Source organism: Anabrus simplex, chromosome 6 (assembly GCF_040414725.1).
Source record: "Anabrus simplex isolate iqAnaSimp1 chromosome 6, ASM4041472v1, whole genome shotgun sequence".
Taxonomy (NCBI): domain Eukaryota; kingdom Metazoa; phylum Arthropoda; class Insecta; order Orthoptera; family Tettigoniidae; genus Anabrus; species Anabrus simplex.
Window position 1 is genome coordinate 262,661,536 of NC_090270.1, and position 13,401 is coordinate 262,674,936.

General features: G+C 41.7%; 1 protein-coding gene across 1 annotated transcript in view; it reads left to right on the plus strand.

The window, feature by feature from the left end:
• Positions 1-59: 59 nt before the first annotated feature.
• The window catches only part of LOC136876421 (putative 3-methyladenine DNA glycosylase), a 98,169-nt gene continuing 84,827 nt past the window's right edge, over positions 60-13,401 (plus strand). Inside the window, exon 1 of the mRNA XM_067150387.2 lies at positions 60-120. The gene's annotated coding sequence lies outside the window, so the exon portion shown is untranslated. The remainder of the gene's footprint in view (positions 121-13,401) is intronic.

The window sequence follows — 13,401 nt, forward strand, 5'->3', positions numbered from 1 at the left end:
TGTGTAATGGTTCTACTGCAGTTTCCTAACAACAATTTTCCTGGAGTATGTTCCTCATTATTTTGCCAAAAGATGCTGAGGAGAAACTGGTTAAGCCTGAATTTAGAAGTGGTTTTTAAGGTAAGACTTGAGCATGTGTGTGAATTTATTGATACAGAGAAAAGTCTCATGTTTTTCTTGGTGCTCGTAGGAGTTTATTGGCAAGAACTACTTGAGAATTAATGCAATATATATCAAAATATATAGGTCCTAATACAATGTAATGATTTAACCCCTCCACAGCAGGAACTATCATATTATAAATCTAGACTACCAGGGAAAACGTGTATAAGTCAGAAAATTACTTGTACTCTTCTCCCTTAGACATATATATTTATATGTTTACTTGTACTGTTAGGACCAAATGAAATACTGTACATATAGTTCATTTCTGACTTATACTACTTAGACCAAAGATTGAAATTGCTTCCAGGACATACACTATGGATTTATCTTATTTTGAACATTTTCTGACTTATACTCATTTTCCTGGCAGCCGAGATTCCCTATGAAGTAAATCCAAGGAGAAGGTGTAGCATGTATAAGAGACTATCAAATGTAGATGTGCAAAAAATGCTAGGTTGATCTACACTGAGGTTGTTTTTAAAATTCCATGAGTCATATGATAAAATTTTCTCGTCACTGATAAAGTTGTAACTTTTTTCTTTTTTTACAACTGGTTTTACGTTGCACCAACAGAGTTAGCTCTTATGGTGACGATGGGATAGGAAAGGGTTAGGAGTTGGAAGGAAGCGGCCATGGCCTTATTTTAAGGTACAGCCCCAGCATTTGCCTGGTGTGAAAATGGGAAATCACAGAAAACCAGGACTGCCGACAGTTGGGTTTGAACCCTCTCTCTCCCGAATTCAAGATCAAAGCTGCGCACCCCTAATCGCATGGCCAATGTGCTGGGGGGTAACTGTTTGGATACTAAATGAATACAAAATGCAGTAAATACAATATAATCATTATATTCCACCGAGGAACTCCCAATGTTACATCGATGCAACATTATGTATCATGAAAATTACAGAGGGCAGTGATATATACTTGGGGACAAAACTTGATGACCTTGCCTCACACCACTACTCTCTGGCGGCAGCCCAGTATTTATTAGCGGCTTATAGGATTTAGTACGTCTACTGTAGCCGGAGTTGCCAAATCGTCAACCTCATTAGCACCAAAGGAGCCTGAACAAAAATAAAACATTTTTATGGACTTCATTATTTGTCATTTTGATGTAACCTGAGTTATTTATTAAATTACAGTATTTTTATGTTACTACTAGCAAATGTACCCATGCTTTGCTATGGTATTCTACACTGTATACAGATATTGAAGTAAATTTCTGTACATGCAGTGAATAAGATTTTTTCAAATTCCATGGCTCTTAGCGTTATGAAGAAACAGCAGGGGGGGGGGCTGTTCCCATACGTTGTTTCCAATGTAAAGTGCGAGTTGTGGAGTTGTGATGATAATGGCAGGCTCACTTGCCTACTGCCATTCACAATTGAGTATGTAAGTTTTCATTATAATGGGAGGCCGCATTACCTACTGCACGGTCACAATCGATTTGGGGAGTTTTCGTTACAATGGCAGGCATCCTTTCCTACTTCCAGCTAGATTACAGTTGAGAAGTTTTTATTATAATAGCAGGCACCTTCCCTACTGCCAGTCAAAATTGAGTTATTGACAGGCCCCTTTTCTTAACGACAGTCACACCAAGTTGGTGAGTTTCCATTATAATAGCAAGGCCACTATGCCTAATGCCAGTCACATTTTAGATGGGTAAATTTGTTTATAATGGCGGGCACACTTGCCTACTCCCAAACACAATCGGTTAGGGGAGTTTTGAACAAAATTGCATGCTCCCTTGACTTCTGCCAGTCAAGTCGAGAAGGGAATTATTAATTACAACGGTAGTCCCTCCTTACTAATGCTAGTTACAAAAGAGTTGGAGAAGGATCCTATTCCTACTGCCAGCCAAAGTCGATTTGGAGAGTAATGATTACAATAGCAGATGTCCCCCTGCTGAGCGTCACTTTCAATGTAAAATATTAATTATAATGGCAAACACGTTGTAATTACACTCAAAGTGTTGAAGGTACAGTCAAGTGAACAGTAAGGGATAAATATCTTGTATAATTTTTAAATATCCAGTCAAGTGTAATTCAAATTTAATGCCTAGTTTCTTTCAGTTGTAATGTCATAATTTTATATTCTCATCTGTTTTATCGCAGCAAGTCTTACTATTTTTAGACATAATTTAAAGAATATATTTTGTTCAACATCAAATTAATTTATCGTTTTATTTCAGTGGTAGAATTAGTTAACCTCAAATTTAATGGGGAAATAAAACAACAATCTCCTTTTCGTAGAATCTATATTTTATGCTGTCTAAGTAAGCTTATTACCCTACACCCTAGAGATATTCAAGACTCTCATTCTATTATTGCTGCATTGAGTTGTAGCTAGCACCCATCAAATATTGTATGTGTAAGTAATCAGGTAAGAACTAAGTGTGAGTACGTTTGAATATTTTATTTCATGAATATGTTAATACTAGCTGTAGTACTCGACGTAGCCCGGATCGTTTTTGAATGTTTGCCTGAGATTTGTACTACTCTTTAGTTATGTGTGAAGTGATTTTTTTAAATAGAATTCCTTTATGAGACGTCGATTTTATGATATATAATGGGTAGTTTTAGAGTTATTTACATGCATTTGATTTCAAGTTTTAGATTATTTAATTCGCGAGTAAAATTGTGTCGTTGTGGAAGCTCAAATTGACTAGGAAGTATTTGATCCTTTCAAAAAAATAATAAGTGACAACTATATGTATTTACCCGTCACATTATAGATATGATGTACACAATTTCAGATGTCCTTGAGACTCGCAAATGAACCTTGCGACCCCAAAATCGGTGGAAGTGATAGAATCTCGGTCATTTTAGACTATTTACTTTTAAGTCCCTCTCACTGGAGGCTGAACATGGACTTAAACGGCATCCAGAGCGTCAATTCATCTCAGCAACATATAAGCAATGAATTCGACATTCATCATCATCATCATCATCATCAGTGTTCTGTCATATGGCAGGTCTTCACATTGTAGCTCTCCACGCAATCCTGTCTATTGCCACCCTCTTTGTTTCCTCATACTTGTATTCTATCCTGATATTGTCCAGCATCTGACATCATCTCCGTCCTCTTTGTCTTATTCCATTTACCGTTCCTTCTATAGCATTAATATCGCTTATATTCCATTATATTTACTTGCCATTCACTACCATTCCACAACACCAGCGGAGGTTGGGATGTTTCATCTACATAGTTTCTTTTTTCCGATGGTAAGTCATACGAGGACAGTTTAAAAAGTTCTCGGAATCACCGCTAGATGGTAGTGCTAGAGCAACGAGGTTCCCGCGGAATAATCACACATCCTTTGTGTGTGAACACATGGCGCGTCAGTGCTCTAGCTGCAGGAGTGTGGTAATGACGACTCTTTGTTGTTGTTCCCGCGTAGTGATTTGTGACAATGGAAAAAACTGAGATTCGAGCATTGATTAAATACTTTGTAAAGAAAGGTATGAAAGCAAAGGAAATTCATGCCGACTTTCAGAACACACTGGGGGACTCTGCTCCTTCATTTTCAACTGTTGCTAAGTGGACCAGCGAGTTTAAATTTGGTCGGGAGAGCTTGGATGATGATCCGCGTAGTGGACGGCCAAAAAGTGTTACGACCCCAGAATTTATCGCAAAAGTGCATAAAATGGTCATGGAGGATCGTCAACTGAAAGAGCGGGAGATTGCTGAAGCTGTAGGGATGTCTTCTAAAGGGGTATATTATATTTTAACCGAAGAATTGGGTATGAAAAAATTATCCGCAAGATGTGTGCCGCGGCTCTTGACATTGGACAATAAACGCACCAGAGTGGAAATGTTCGAACAAAGGCTGGCCCGTTTTCAGTGCAACCAACAAGATTTTTTGCGCCGGTTTGTGACTACAGATGAAACTTGGGTCCACTACTATACCCCAGAGACAAAACAGCAGTCAAAGCAGTGGAAACATGCTGATTCACCACCACCAAAGAAAGCAAAGGCAGTGCGTTCGGCCGGAAAGGTCATGGCCTCAGTTTTCTGGGATGCAAAAGGCATTCTGCTAATAGATTATCTTCCTACTGGCCAAACAATTACGGGGCAATACTATGCAAACCTCCTAGACCAACTACAGGAAAAGATACGCGAAACAAGGCCTGGTTTGGCAAGGAAAAAGGTTATCTTTCATCAAGACAACGCTCCGCTGCACACAAGTGTTATTGCCATGGCAAAACTTCATGAACCCGGGTACGAATTGTTGCCACATCCACCTGATTTGGCACCATCAGACTTTCGTCTATTCCCCAAGCTGAAAATTTTCCTGGGTGGACGGAGATTTTCTACAAGGAAATAACTGACAGCCGAATTGGAGAGGTGTTTTGCAGGCCTGGAGGAATCTCATTTTCGAGATGTGATCAAGGCTTTGGAACATCGCTGGACCAAATGCATTAGTCTACAGGGAGACTATGTTGAAAAATAAAAGCAGTTCCACCGAGGTAAGATACTTGATTCTAGTACATTCCGAGAACTTTTCAAAGCACCTACGTATATGTGTACCAAGTTCCGTTGAGAGCTATTCTGGAACATATCACATACACATCCATAATCTTTGTTATTTTTACATTAATTTTCAGCCCTTCCCAAAATCCAGATTGATTGCGGTTGGAATATGACTTAATCATCCACAGTGTCATAACAGTAAGTTATGTGTATACCAATTTTGTACGAGGGCTGTGCTGGGAGAAACACACATACATTCGTAATTTGGGTCATTTTGGACATTTTCTTTTCCACCCCTTTTCATCTCCATGCAGATGGGGGCTGAACATGGACTTCAACGACATCCTAATTGTCATTATTCACCTCAGCGATGCCAAAAACTATGGACTGTACATCAATATTTATCGTTGTCTATTATATTTTTATATTTCCCCGCCCTTTCTGTAATTCACGCCTACTCCTAGGGTTGCTAGGGGTATCTTATCCCCATAGTATTTTTTTACCAAGCGATTTGGCCGTGCGGTTCGGGGCGCGTGGCTGTGAGCTTGCAACTGGGAGATGGTGGGTTCGAGCTCCACTGTCGGCAGCCCTGAAAATGATTTTCCGTGGTTTCCCATTTTCACACCAGGCAAATGCTGGGACTGTACCTTAATAAAGACCACGGCCCATTCCTTCACACACGTAGGCCTTTCCTATACCATCGTCGCCAAAAGACTTATCTGTGTCGGTGTGACGTAAAGCAAGTTGTAACAAAAATATTCCAGATAGTGACATGAGTACCAAGTATGGTTGAGAGTTTGCTATAACATACACACCTACGTCCTTAAACTCGGTCATACTAGGCGAACTGGCCGTGCGGTTAGGGGCGCACAGCTGTGAGCTTCAATCCGGGAGATAGCGGGTTCGAACCCCACTGTCGGCAGCCCTGAAGATGGCTTTCCGTGGTTTCCCCATTTTCACACCAGGGAAATGCTGGGGCTGTACCTTAATTAAGGTCACGGCCGTTTCTTTCCCATTCCTAGGCCTTTTCTCTCCCATCGTCGCCATAAGACCTACCTGTGACGGTGCAACATAAAGCGAATAACAAAAAAAAAAAAAAATGCAGAATGTCACAGTTCATCTCAGTGTCCCCAAAAACTACAGATTCGACACAAATATATATATATATAAACCAAACCAAACCCCATGGCACTGCAGCCCTTGAAGGGCCTTGGCCTACCAAGCGACCGCTGCTCAGCCCGAAGGCCTGCAGATTACGAGGTGTCGTGTGGTCAGCAGGACGAATCCTCTCGACCGTTATTCTTGGCTTTCTAGACCGGGACCGCTATCTCACCGTCAGATAACTCCTCAATTCTAGTCACGTAGGCTGAGTGGACCTCGAACCAGCCCTCAGGTCCAGGTAAAAATCCCTGACCTGGCCGGGAATCGAACCCGGGGCCTCCGGGTGAGAGGCAGGCACGCTACCCCTACACCACGGGGCCGGCATATATATATATTTCACCCCCTCTCTTAGTGGCTCTAGGAGTGTCTTACTGCAAACAGTACTTCTTCCAGATAGTAACTCATACCAGTTTTGGTTGATACGTACGCTGGAACGTACATACGTCCATTATCTCGGTTATTTTGGACAAATCTTCTTTTTTAACTTTCTGAACCCCTATGCCAAAGGGGCTTAACTTGGACTGTAAAAAAATTCTGAGTGTCACTATTAATCACAGCGACCCCGAAAAATGTGGGATTCGACACAATGTCCGATTTTTATCTCACCCCTCTAGGGTGCTAGAGGTTTCTTAACCCCACGTGCTAGTCTCCTGGTAGTAAGTCATATGTGTACCAAGTTTGGTAGAAATCACTCCAGTAGTCCTGAAAAGTATGGTTCGAGACTAATATCGGTAGTTTTAGTTATATTTATATTTCACCCCATTCCCTGGGGTTTCTAGGGGTGTATTGCCCCAACAGCATTTTTCACAGATAGTAAGTAATATTTGTACCAAATTTACTTGACAGCTACGCTGGAAAATGCACACATACATCCATAATCTCGGTCATTTTGGTAAATTTATTTTTTCACCATTTCTCACCCCTATACCAAAGGGGTATAAACTTGGACTTTAAAATCTGAAGTGTCACTATTCATCCCAGTGACCTATTAAACTTTGGATTTGACACACTTTTCGATTACTTTTGTATCTCACTCGCCACTCTCACCCCACCACACAGAGGGATGAACTTGGGCTTATAAAACACCCGGAGTGTCACTCTTCATCTCAGCGACCCTGCAAACTATGGATTCGACACTATTTTTGATTATTTTTGTATTACACTACCCCTTAATCCCACATCCCGAAGGGCGCTGAACTTGGACATTAAAAAATCCAGAGTGTCACTATTAATCTCGGCGACCCCGAAAACTATGGATTCGACATTATTTTCAATTATTTTTGTATCTCATCCCCCATTGCGCCCCAACACTAAGGGATAAAAAAATCCGGAGTGTCACTGTTCATCTCAGCGATGCCGAAAACTATGGATTCGACACTATTTTCGATTAGTTCTATATTTCACTCACCCCTACCACTAAGGGGACTGAACTTGCACTTAAAAAAATTCTGGAGTGTCACTATTCATCTCAGTGACCCTGAGATCTATGGATTCGACACTGTGTGTTCGATTACTTTTATATCTAACTCCCTCAAATAAGGCTTAACTTTTACTTTAAAAAATCTGGAGTGTTGCTATTCATCTCAGTGACCCCATTTTTATATCCCCCCACCCCGATACCTACCCATGTACAATGACATTTTTATATAGGGTAGATGGATTACATAGACTCGCCTTTGCTAGTTGGTAACCCCCAGTTGCTATTCGTTAGGAGAGGGTGATAACTCCTGTCGTTCTACTGTTGATATTCTATATTTTTCCCAGTTTCTTAAATATTGTACACATCTAATACACAGCTACATTCTTCAAACTGGGCAGACCAATCAAAGTTGGTCCTATGACTTGAAAGTACATCTCGATCACGGAATGTTGGATTGCAATTTCCAAATAACAGGCATAAGAATGAATCTCTTATCAAGAAAGGTCCTTTATAAAACATGGCAGCGTGTTCCCATCATCCTCTATACAGCATTTATAATCGGATTACACGATTCATTCATTCATTATTTATTTATTTCAATTCCAATGAGCCTGCAGGCTCATTCATAGGAATTGTACAGGACATTACATACTGGCGGGCACTTATATACACAAACTATATTTTGATATGTAAGATTATTAGTAAACAGTTGAGCACATAAACACATTCAATATATTGTGCCCTACTGCACTTTAAAGTTCCGTCCAGGCGAAAGCCGGTCTCGAACCCAGAGTACAGTAGTGAAAGAACTCTCACAGACGTGAGCTGGTGCACATAGTCTTACCTGAACACAGTCCTCTTCATTCAGCCGGTAAGCGCTCTTCTCAGGAATAACATGGGTATAACGGGGCAACATAAAGATAAAAACACTAGGACATGTGCCTACTCAGGTAGGAATTCGCTACATCAAATAAAATAAAATATCGGACAGAAAACATCGCTGCATTCAAAGTTTAACAAATAGGGATTTATTACACAAAATTGAATTATTTACAAATGAAAGAGCTTTTCAATATGATAGGGTAAAATGATGCTGAGCCGATGACAACCAGTTCACTGCCTTCACGAAACAGCTGTACTGCAACAAGCATGTTACAATAGTGTAAGTAACGAAGTATAGAAAGATGGATATCTGCTTAACTACTCATAAACAGTGATTCCCATAAAATTTACAATGCCTCGCGCCGTCGAACTCCGGTGCAAACAAAAATCACCACAAAATTTACAATGACCTGACTCGGTCACGAATCCTAGTCCCATGACGTGTAAGGCGTCAAAGATACCTATGCAAACAATATAAAAGGACACAATCAACATATACATGGGTGTCAGTATAAAACGGGTCAGTGTTAAAATTTTACGTAAAACAAATAGGACATAAAAAAAAAGATCTCTCCCTGCTTTCAAAACATGAAGGTCGTTTCTTCCCCCCTGGCACACTTGACAAACTGCAGACGACAATAACCAACTCACAAGCCTGTGACGTCAAGCTCAACGACCTCCACCCTCACCACTTCACTTGCGGCAGCCCCTAATTTATGAGCTCAAATGGGCGACAGGCTAAATTCTCGCCTTTCAAAAGAACACCTCACGTAATCAGCTGCTAAAGCCCTCTTTTAAATATACCTGGGCTATCTGCCCTCGTCTCAATATCTCCAGCAATCTCGCTAATCTTACTTATGCCTTTCATGGGCTAAATCCTGGTGCTACAAAAACACTAATCATTAAGCGATCGTCACATGGCCATACTAGGCATTTCCAAAATATATTCAATAAACTCTCAATTGTTGGGCTCTCTCATGTCAACTGCAAATCTTACTTCTGCCTCTCATGGGCTCAAATCTCTTAAATATTCGGACTCGCTCGCTCTATCAGTGAATCTAGGTGAATTACTGGTCACGTCTTGGTCACAACTATACACATCTACGTCTGCAGAAACAAATGCCTAAATGCGATCTAATAAAAGTACCTATCGGTTAGACTAACCTCCTATGAGCAAATGAGTTCGATCAGACCCTTACAAATACACGTACGTTATAATGACACAATTAAAATGAAATATGAACACGCTAACACGACTCTACAAATAACATCTACCTTAAAGTACGGGGTTCGAGTTTGAGGCCTAGCTCCAAATTACAAGGAAAATTTTCCTACCACAACAAATCTGTGGACTGACGGCCCCCAAATTCCTATCTAAATTTAAATGACATGCTTGAAACAGAATTGGAAAGCTCTGACCTTATTTATCGGGACATAACGGATTTTTGCATGTTGTAGATTTGCTGTTTTTATGACCTTCTGTTGGAGAATTTTTTGTTTGTGTTGTATATATATTTTGTATCATAGTGCTGTGCTGACGGTTACCCTATGTTTGAATGACATGATATTAGATTGAGGTAGCCAATTTAGGCTTTGAAAGTTCGAGAGTTTAGCAGTAGGAACATTTTGATAAATTAGAAAGTGTAGGAAATTTATAGTATTTGAAATTTAATCGAGGACATACGGAGCGGTTTTTCCCGCCGGACTTTATGACAAGTGAGTTGAATGTCGGTAGACATAGGAGAGGTGCTGAGGCAACTCAGCGAGCAGATGAAAGAACAATTTGTGGCGCTTAAAGAGGAACTTAGGGAGGATATAGGTGAACGTTTGAACGAACAAGTGATTAGGAATAGTGAGCTATTGGTTCAGAACGGTGAGCGTTTGAACGACCAAGTCAGTGCACAATTTAAAGAGCAGGAAATTAGGAACTCGGAGCAAGTGACGGGACTTAAAGAACACTTAACCGAGCAACTTACGGAAAAATTCGCGGAGTCCGAAGAAAGGGTGACCGAACAATTAGTATTCACCGAAACACGGGTAGCTAACCAAATAACTGAGCTAAAGGAACACACTAGCATTCGTTTGGAGCAATTGGCCTCTGAAAATGAAGCGACTAGGGAAACCATAGCAGAATTAGATACCAAAATAGAGAATGTACGGCTGTGCTGTGTCACCACGACCGAGAAGTTGAGTCAGCGGATGGAAGAAAAAGATAAGGAGACCCAGTCCGAACTAGGAACATTTAGAGAAAACCTGGGGGCATTAGTAGTCCGTATGGACTATACTCAAGAAGAACTAGTCAAAATAGAAGAAAAACTAGAGGCTAGGACTCAAGAAGTGGTAGACAAATATGAAAGGACGACCGAGAAAAATAAGGCTAAAATTGCTGGACTCGAATTGGATTTACAACAAACTAGGAAGGAAATCAGCGCGGAGGTCCAGGGTTTGAAAAAGTGCCGTGAGCAGGAACAACGGACAACTGAGAAACGTATACTAGGGTTAGAACATGAAATGGAGAATATGCGTGATAAGTTGGATCAATTAAAAATTGAGGAAGACAACGGAGTAAAGAAGCGGAAGCTGAGTAGGACTCATAGCCCGATGGAACGCCAGTATGGAGATGACAGCCTGAATGAAAGTCAGGAAGAGGGACATGAGATACTAGGAGAATCATTTAGGGCTAAGCCAAGGATAGGAAATTCAACCCTATTCAGCCAGGACAGTGTTTTCCCGGGTTACCATTGGATGAGGGCACCCGAGGAGAAACCGAAGAAATTTGAGGGGAATGGATAGGTCACGCCCCGTTCATTCCTTAAAGAGTTAGAGACCTACATGGACGAAGGCCAGATACCACCTGAGCGCAGACTACGCACGGCAGAAAAGTATCTTGGAGGGATTGCTGGAGTCTGGTTAAAGGCGTTTGGGCAGTCATTTAAGAATTATGATGAGTTTAAACGGGCATTCCTGAATAAATTCTGGAATCAGGGGCATCAGTTGGCGCTGAGAATGGAGCTCTACGCACGAAGATATGCGAATAGTACTCCCACTAGACTAAGCGAGTTCTTCATTTCCCAATATTTACGTTTGCAAGAGCTAGATCATCAGCCCGAAAAGATGGAAATCGTCACAACCATTATCAGACAGCTGCCTGTAGAGGTGCAGAGGGCTCTTGTCGCGGCAAATGTTACGACGGCGGTGGCCGCGGAAGAAATGCTTAGGCTCTGGGACCAGACGTCTGCACTGCATCAGCCACGTATACGGGCCATAGAGACTGTCCATAATGTGAACGTACAGGCAGAACAGCAGATAGGAGAAAGAAGCCACCGGCACTCAAACGCCTACCCGGAGGGAACGAGATGAAGAAAATCCTAAACCCAGAGGAGATACGAACTGGCGACCTCGAAGATGGAGCAGGTGGCAGGAGGAACCGGACCGATGGAGAGGGCAAGAACGCCGAAGAAATTCATTCGAACAGCGGCGGAATGACGGGCCGTACTGGAGACGAGACGGTGAACGTTACAACCCCAGAAGTAACAGCCAGCGGTGGAATGGGAACCGAGCGAGATATGACAGGCCTAGGGAGAGTTCACTGCGCCCGAGAAATGGTGAGAGACAAGAAGGCGCCTACCACTCGAGAGGAAGAGAATCAGGGGATATGTCAACACGCGACACATGGCAGGAAGCAATCCGAACTCACAGTGCTGCCAACTCTCCTGGAGCTGCGAGCTTGGCATACCAAGAATTTCATAATGGAACCAGGCAGAAGGGTCTCAACCCAAATGCACCCAGCTTTGCCGAGATCGAGAGGGAGAATAAAAAAAACGAGAAATTTAGTGCCAGGAGATAGAATATTTCGCGAGGATGCTGGTTGGATGACTATAGCTATTCATAATTGGGTTATCACTCCTAATGATCTACTAGAGGATCCTAATAAAAGTAACTTGCCCCGACCGAAAGAATTACCTGTAATTTATACGAGAATTCACGATTTAAACGTACGCTGTCTGGCGGACACTGGAGTCACAGTCAGTGTCGTATCACAGGCCTTAGTTTCGGAAATTCAAAGCAGAGTTCGTATCCCGTCCATACCAATTTCAAAGGTCAAAATTAAGGGTATTATACCTGACAAAGTATCGTCCTGTAAGGAGCAGGTACTACTTGACATCCAGATTGGAGATTTACTGGTGTCCCATCCATGTATTGTGCTTCCTAAAATGGAATACAATCTTATATTAGGAGCCGATTTCTTAAGAGAATACGAAGCTGTTATTGACATGGGTACAAACTCTATCCAGTTGAAATTAAATGGTAACCAGGAACGAGTAGAGTTAAACAAGAACCAGGATTACCAACCCGGTGAACGTATTTGGACAATGGACATGCAGACGGAAGAACTTGAGTCAGAAAGGTGGCTACAGGATCACGAAGAAATTATCCCGGAGTTCGAAATTATGGTATCCGAATTGGAAGAACAGCGGGAGAAAGAAAATTTTTTGGAACTATTGCCGAGTAAAATCGAAGAAGCAAAGATTAGTCCGGAAGACAAGTGGGCGAGTTGGTGTTAGTTAAGACACCCACTGTCTCGAACCTTACGGAGAGATACTACCATAAGTTCGCTGAGCTATACACTGGACCGTATAGAATAATTCATAGTTATGAGAATAACTCATACAAGGTACAAAGCTTGGACGCTACTGTGACTAAGGTCTTTAACTCATCAAATCTTAAGCCCTTTTTCCAACCAGGCCAATATCAATTAGACAATCAGGAGGAAGAAGAAGAAGAAGAAGGAGGCGAAGAAGAGGAAGAAGAACGCGAGGAGGAAGACACCGAAGATATTGCCAGAGAGGAGGTTGTCATTCCGGAAGAAGATGAACATGACGTCGAAGAAGAACAACCAGAAGGACCCGATGGTGAAGAAGAAGAAGAAGTAAATATGATATCTCCAGGAAACCAGAAACAGCTATCTGAGCGGCGCGAAGAAACGGAGTGTCAAGACTGCGAGAGTAACCACCGGAGATTTCTAGCTCTGCTTGATGCATATTACCAAGTTAGGAAGGATAGGGAGGCTATCATGGCTGTAACTGAAGATAGTCCCGTGCCATGAAGTTGTGAATATTGACAGCATATATGATTGCAATGAGAAGATGATCTCAGCATTTAGGAAAATAAAATTCTTAGCAAAATTTTATTTTGTCGTTCACGGGGGGCTATGAACCATCCTGTTCATTGGGGCAATTGGATTAATTTTAGTATTGGATATTGGAATCACACAAGGCCACCCACGAAGCCAGGGTATT